The sequence below is a fragment of the Scleropages formosus genome, chromosome 11, assembly GCF_900964775.1.
Source record: "Scleropages formosus chromosome 11, fSclFor1.1, whole genome shotgun sequence".
Lineage (NCBI taxonomy): Eukaryota > Metazoa > Chordata > Actinopteri > Osteoglossiformes > Osteoglossidae > Scleropages > Scleropages formosus.
Window position 1 is genome coordinate 25,954,501 of NC_041816.1, and position 6,891 is coordinate 25,961,391.

The window sequence follows — 6,891 nt, forward strand, 5'->3', positions numbered from 1 at the left end:
CATCGATTATGTAGCTCTTGCTCCATAACCCATTCAGCTGTGCATATTAATTCACTTTGAGTCTTCCATGGGGGCTAAGAAATATTTCCTTTATAGGATGTACAGTTTAATGACTTTTTTCTTCAGATATTACAAAATATTGTTCAAACATTTAGAACGATCATAAATGTAGTCTTGCTCTCATCTTCTGTCATTACAATGAGATTATGACTACAGTACAAGGAACACCTTTCAGTGTAACCTAGATACTTTGAGCTGCCTACTTTTCAGTCCCACCATCATGGGAAATAACTTTAAGCATCCTGGGAAAAAGAGTGCAAAAAATAGGATGATGAACACAGAGAATCCATTAAAATGTCATCAAAAGACCTTGAAAAAATACCACGGAATTTTCATATTGATTGAGATGAGAATGAGGAGAGGCACAAAGGTTCTGATATGACTTCAACCGCATCAGCTAGCTGGAGAAAGAAAGGGACAGTGATAGCTGGCTACCAATACAAATGATGAGACCGTGTGCGGAGCAGGTAAAACTTAGCTGAAAGTGGAACGTGGAATAGAGAAATTCTTCTAGCACACAAGTAAATCTGCAAGTGACTAGTAGAAAACCTTCAACTAGAAGAATCGGGGTTTTGGACTGACCGAGTCAATAATCGAGGTTTTGGAATGGCCAAGTCCAGACCTGAACTCCGCTGAGATGTTGTGGTGGGACCTTAAGAAAGTTGTGCACAAGAAACATCAATGAGTTTAAACAGTTTTGTGAGGTGGAGTTGGCCAGGACTGCTCAGATGTATGTAATAAAGTGATAATTGTAGTAAACTGATAAACTGCAGCCAAGACCATTACTTTTGACCTGGTCTCCCTGTCCCTGCAAGACGTAGATCACATTTCCATTTATTCAATTAGCTGATGTATTTTTCCAAAGCAGCTTACGATGTTGAAGTACAGTGGCCAGCTGTGAGAAGAGGCAGTCACAGGAAGGCATGGGACATTGGGACTTTAAACCAAAAATGGGTTTTACTATAAATCAAAAGGAACAAAAACAGGCCCTTCTGGGCATAAGACCATAACTACACCAAAACAGAACAAAAACTTGTTTCCAGGCCTCACTTTTGGCCTGTTCTTCTCCAAACTCAGTCAAAACACTTCTCTCCAAGTCCTCCGACTAGCTGCCTTTTTGGTCCTTTGATTGACCTTCTAAATGTTGGCAGCTGGCAGTCATAAAATTGCCCAATTATTTTTTCGGGTCGGGGGCTGACAGCTGTCAATCCTCCAGCTCTCACCTAATGCAAGAAGTTCAGGCCACCCGCCAGCTTACACTACTTACAGCTAGTATTTACTCATTTATACAGCTGGGTACTTTTACTGGAGCAATTTAGGGTAAGTCCCTTGCATCAGGATGCTACAACAAGAGGTGAGATTCCAACTGGCAACCTTTGGATCCAACAGCAGCAGCTCTAACCACTAAACTATGAGGTGCCCACAAAGTAAGTGTGTCAGAAGTGGGATTCAAACTTACACTTCCTTTCAGAGACTAGAACACCTGTCAAGGTTGTTAACCTAGGTGCTCCAGTGCTCCAGACTCTGGCACCATAGACCATTTGCCCATCCAGACACGCAGGCAAACAAATAATTTACGTATCTTCTTCTGCCTCTTTGTTGTTGCTCACATCTCAGTCTCCTCCCTCCTCACTCTTTCTGCATCTCACTGCTCCCTGAGTGCCGTCACAGTGACCTCCTGCCTTCTCTCCTACAGAGAAGCTAGCAGACTCCGCGAGGAAGGCTGGCGATGAAGAGGTGGACATCGACCTGGATGCCCCTGAGACAGAAAAGGCTGCGCTGGCCATCCAGAACCAATTCCGGCGCATCCAGAAAAAGAAGAAATAGAGGCACAAAAAAGAACATGATGAAAAGGAATGTTTAAGACAAATTACCTCCATAAGAAGGTGAAAATTATAATTTGACAATCACCACATTAATCATCCTCTGTATCCGTTCACCATCCCAACACTTTCCACATCTCAGCAATAGCGAAAATGCAGAAAAAACAGCGTTCTCAGGGCACACGAGTTTGAAGGTCTGTCCGTGGGGTGGGTGAGAGACATAAAGGCTGCACTTGGTCTAAACTATTCTTTCCAGTATTCTTCAATGGAGATGGACGTCAGTGGAGGGACGGAGAATGTCTGCTCCATCAAGCAGTGCTGTGGAGTCGGAGTCGTGGAGTCGGAAGCAATTATTGGGTTACTGGAGTTGGAGTCGGAGTCGGTAAAAATGTACTGACTTCGAATCCAACTGATGTAGCGTTTATGCTGGCGTATCCGTCGATCCGGTGTATAAGTTGACCCTCAAAAATTAGAGGTGCAATATAGGTTTAGGCCCATATTCTCTGGATAAATCGACCCCCAAAATAATGTGCAACATTTGGCCAGTACTCTGGAGTTGTTTGCAATCCCTCAAGGTGCCATCAGTTCAAAAATCTATCTGTAAAAAATCTATCTGTATAAAATCTTAAATCTGTCTAGCTGTTTAAGCAAGTGGAAGGAAACACAGTAACCATCTCCATTTTTATGACTTCTGACTCATCTGCTTGATTGTCAGATATGAACATCACTATTAACGCATGTCCTTTTTCCTGATGATATGAAGCTGCTTCTTATGTGATTCCTGTTTGGACTACATAACATTAGACACCCTGTGTGTACATGTTTATTTAAAACAGAGTGCAAGCTGCAAATGTACTATTTCCCTTACTGCATCACAAGAAGCTGAGGGTTTATAGTGAGCCTGAAAGCTGCCCAGTAAATGACCGCAGAAACACGCTTGTATTGTTTTAATCCACAATAAATTTGATGCAAGAAATCAGACACTTTGTGCACTTGGTTTTATTTTTTTTTTCTTCTTCCTGTGGGAAAAAAATGAATTTGAGAAAAAGAAAAAAAAATCTGGACTATGAGGATAACATTTTTCACTGGACTCCTGCCATGTCAAGGGAACATAATTTAATAAATTGTATGTTTCTGGTGTCAAATAAAGTATGTGCCAAGGTTGTATAAAAATTGACTCAGTGTGAATTTAAAAAAGAGTTAATAATAATAATAATAGTAACAATAATAGTAATAATAATAATCTGAATGTAAATTATCAATTTACCTAAACATCTGTTTAGAAACAGTGGTTATTTTTCACTTAAGAGACATACGTTATTGAAAAATTGAGTTTTTTCTCTTAAATTCTGTGTGTTATACTAATTAAAAAATAGTGGAATAAACCTGACCTGGTGACAAGTCACATTAATATAATAACATGAAAAGCATGGACTGGTGGATCCAAGTTATTCCTTGCAAAGAAGGTTCTAATTAAATGCAAAACTGTTGAGATTGGGATTTTAATGCTTGAGAAAGAAATAAACAGTTCTCGTTATCGGGGAGGGGAGAAGGTTTGGTCGATCGGCGGTCAGAGTTAGAGCGAGGATCCATGCTTGTGGTCAGGGGATGAAGCGAAGGGTCGATAACCAGAGAACGGAAACAGGAAACAAGGGTTGCGGGAGAGCAGGACATCGTGAAGGAAGACGTTTGTCTCAAATGCGATTCCGCGAGTATATGGGAGCTGAGGAGGATCTTTTAAAGGAGAGTGGTCGGTCAGGGGTTAGACTGGTGTCAGGTGCTTGATTGGTGTCAGGTATAGGTGTGGATGTGATGACTTCATTCCCTGAACCACAAAAAAAATCAAAGTCTCAACCACAGATCTAACAGTGCAACATGCAAAAATTATTCCGATACTCTACTTTCCTGTATATCCTGATTCCAACTGCCTTTTTTTCAATATTTGTTTCTTCTAGAATTTCTTTATTGACAAAACAGAACCTCTGCATGTAGTTTGGACAAAATTCACACACACACACACACACACACACACACACACAGCCTGAAACCCCTCATCCCAAGCAGGGTCGCAGCGAACCAGAACCTAACCCGCCAACACAGGGCGTAAAGCTGGAGGGGGAAGGGACGTGGACAAAATTCAATGATGCTTGAGGTCTTTGGGACTGAGTAACTGTCCTTGGTGCTGAATCTGTTCTTCCAGGCTCTCCACCAATTTGACACACACACACACACACACACACACACACACAGACTGAAACTGTTTGTCCCAAGTGGGGTCGCAGTAAACCAGAGCCTTACCCAGCAACACAAGGTATAAGGCTGGAGGAGGAGGGGACACACCTCAGAGGGAGCACCAGTCTGGTGCAAGGCACCCCAAGCAGGGCTCGAACCCCAGACCCACCAGAGAGCAGGACCCAGGCAAACCTGCTCTGCCACCGCACCCCCCAATTCAGCTCAGTATAAAGTATTTTTATAGCTCGCTCTACTCACAGACTGACAGAGCACTGAACAAAGGCATAAGGCAAAAAACAAATACATCACGACAAAGAAACAAAGGAGATAATTTATAGACATTATCGATGCTTTTATAAGTACGTCTGCTGGAAACGGAGGAAAGGAACAAAAACTCACAACTGAAAATCAAAGGAGAAAAAACCTCTGGGGGCCCCAGTGTCAGTGGTTCAAAATACTCAAAAAGAAGGAATTGTTAGTAATTTATAACTTAAATAACTTAAATAAAGTTTAATCCATTTTGACACAGAGGTGGAAAAAACAGAAACACAGCTATGTGGAATTACATTTCAAGGTGATTTGCCCAAGTGAACATGTAAGTCTTTAGTCTGGATTTGAAGACCAATACGGACGGGGCATTTCTGACAGTAACTGGTGGAGTATTCCACACTTTACCACACAACTCCTACTTTCCAGTTGAGGGCTGAGCCGGTCCAGGAGGCACTGGGTTTACGGATGGGTAAACCATGGACAAGACTTAATGACTGATTCACTTACTCACAAACTGTGAACTGAGGGCAGATGAGAGTCACCAGTTCACCTGAAGCACATGTCTTTGGACTGTGGGAGGAATATGGGGAACGGTCAGGAAACCCACATGAACATGGGGGGAACATGCAATCTCCACACAGACAATTTGATTCAAACCCAGGTCCAAACCCAGAGCCCTGAAATTGAGAAACACGGGCACCACCGTGCCACCATTGCGCTATATGCATTCCTGTTTTTTAACAGGGATTACATCATTCAATACTATAGTATCTACATGCATTCCTAATTTAGCAGGCTGAAAAACACCTAAACGGTTTTTTTTTTTTGCTATCACATTTTTTTATATTAAACATCCAGGATATATTTCTCTCTGGAGACAATTACATAATAAAAAAAACAGCAAAAACAATATATTTATCATAAAAAAAATACCACCGAACATTGAGCAAAGACATTTATGTGAACAATCAGGTTCATATGAGGGCAGCATGGTGGTGCAGCAAGAAACACCACTGTCTCACAGCACATGAATGGTGCGAAAAGACATGGGTTTGATCCCCGCTCGGTCTGTGTGGGTTTCCTCCCACAGTCCAAAGACATGCTGTTCAGGTTCACCCATAGTGTGTGAGTGACAGAGAGTGTGTTCCACTGATGTATGGATGAGTGACCCAGTGTAAGTAGTGTATCTAGCAGTGTAAATCACCGCGGTGAATAAGGTGTGTGGGCTGATAACACTACACAGAGGGAGTTGGAAGTTGCTCTGGAGAGAAGTGTCTGCTAAATAAATAAATGTAAATACGATATTGTCAAATTGCAACTTCACTTCAATAAAGATGTGTTTCTAAACACAGTGTGTGGCCATCTTCATAAACATCTCTCATGTCTTTTTGCAGAATTTGAAAGAATACAAGAACATACGGATGAGAGTGCTGCACATCAAAGGTTGCAGAGTCAACACTGTAGTAGGAAATGTTGTCACGTGTCCATCTAAAGGACCCTACTTTGTGCCACAATAAGAATTCTGTTGTATGAACAGGTGAAGCATTGCAAGGTTACTTCTCGAACATTGTACGTTCTAAGTTCACACCTTGCATAAATTTCTCCTGATAAATTAAAAGCTCTAGCAATTTTTTTCCCCAGTATGAGAGGACAGTACATTGTAATACCGAAGAGAAAAAAAATCTCAGTGGAGCCACAATTATATTATAGGTAACATTATATATATTCTTTGGATAAATTTTATTTTGCTGCCATTTATACAGAATCTCTTCTGTCTATAATCAGTTACTTATTTTGTACTGTTGCATTTATGTTATTGAGCTATTAGACCATCTTTCCATCCATGACTCAGACAATCAGATTTGCACTCAGTGGCCTAAAGGTGGAGCCAATGGTTGTCCACAAACTTCTTCTTTTCTGAGGGCCATGTTCTCACAGCTCCTTTTTTTTAAACTTATGGCCATGTTTGTAGACATGCTCACACAAATCTCAGAGGTTAACTGCATTTTTTCTAAATAACACAATTTGAACCACAGACTTTGTTCGCTTGTTATTTGTTATCCGCTACACCCCTTGGTTTGATCATCTGCTACACCCTAACCAGACTGATTCTCTCTTCCACATCTGTCTGCTTGGTGGTCCCAGGCACAAAAGGTAAAGCACGAAGGTTCTTGGTTTTGTGGCGGTGGAACAACCTCCCCTTCTACTCAGAACTGCTGAATCTCTGTCCATATTTAAAAAGGCTCTGAGAACTCACCTCTTCTGGAGTCACTTTACCCATCATCTCTTAAGTTCATGTATGGTGTAAATGTTCATGCACTATAACATCACAAACCTTTATGCAGCTACTCCTGTAATGTAAGTGTTTACCACACAACATTAACAACTGCTTATCCTGGCGAGCCAGAGCCTTGGCTGGCAACACAGGGTGCACGGGACACACCCACGACAGGTTGCCAGTCCATTGCAAGGCACCCCAAGCAGGGCTTGAATCCCAGCCCCACCA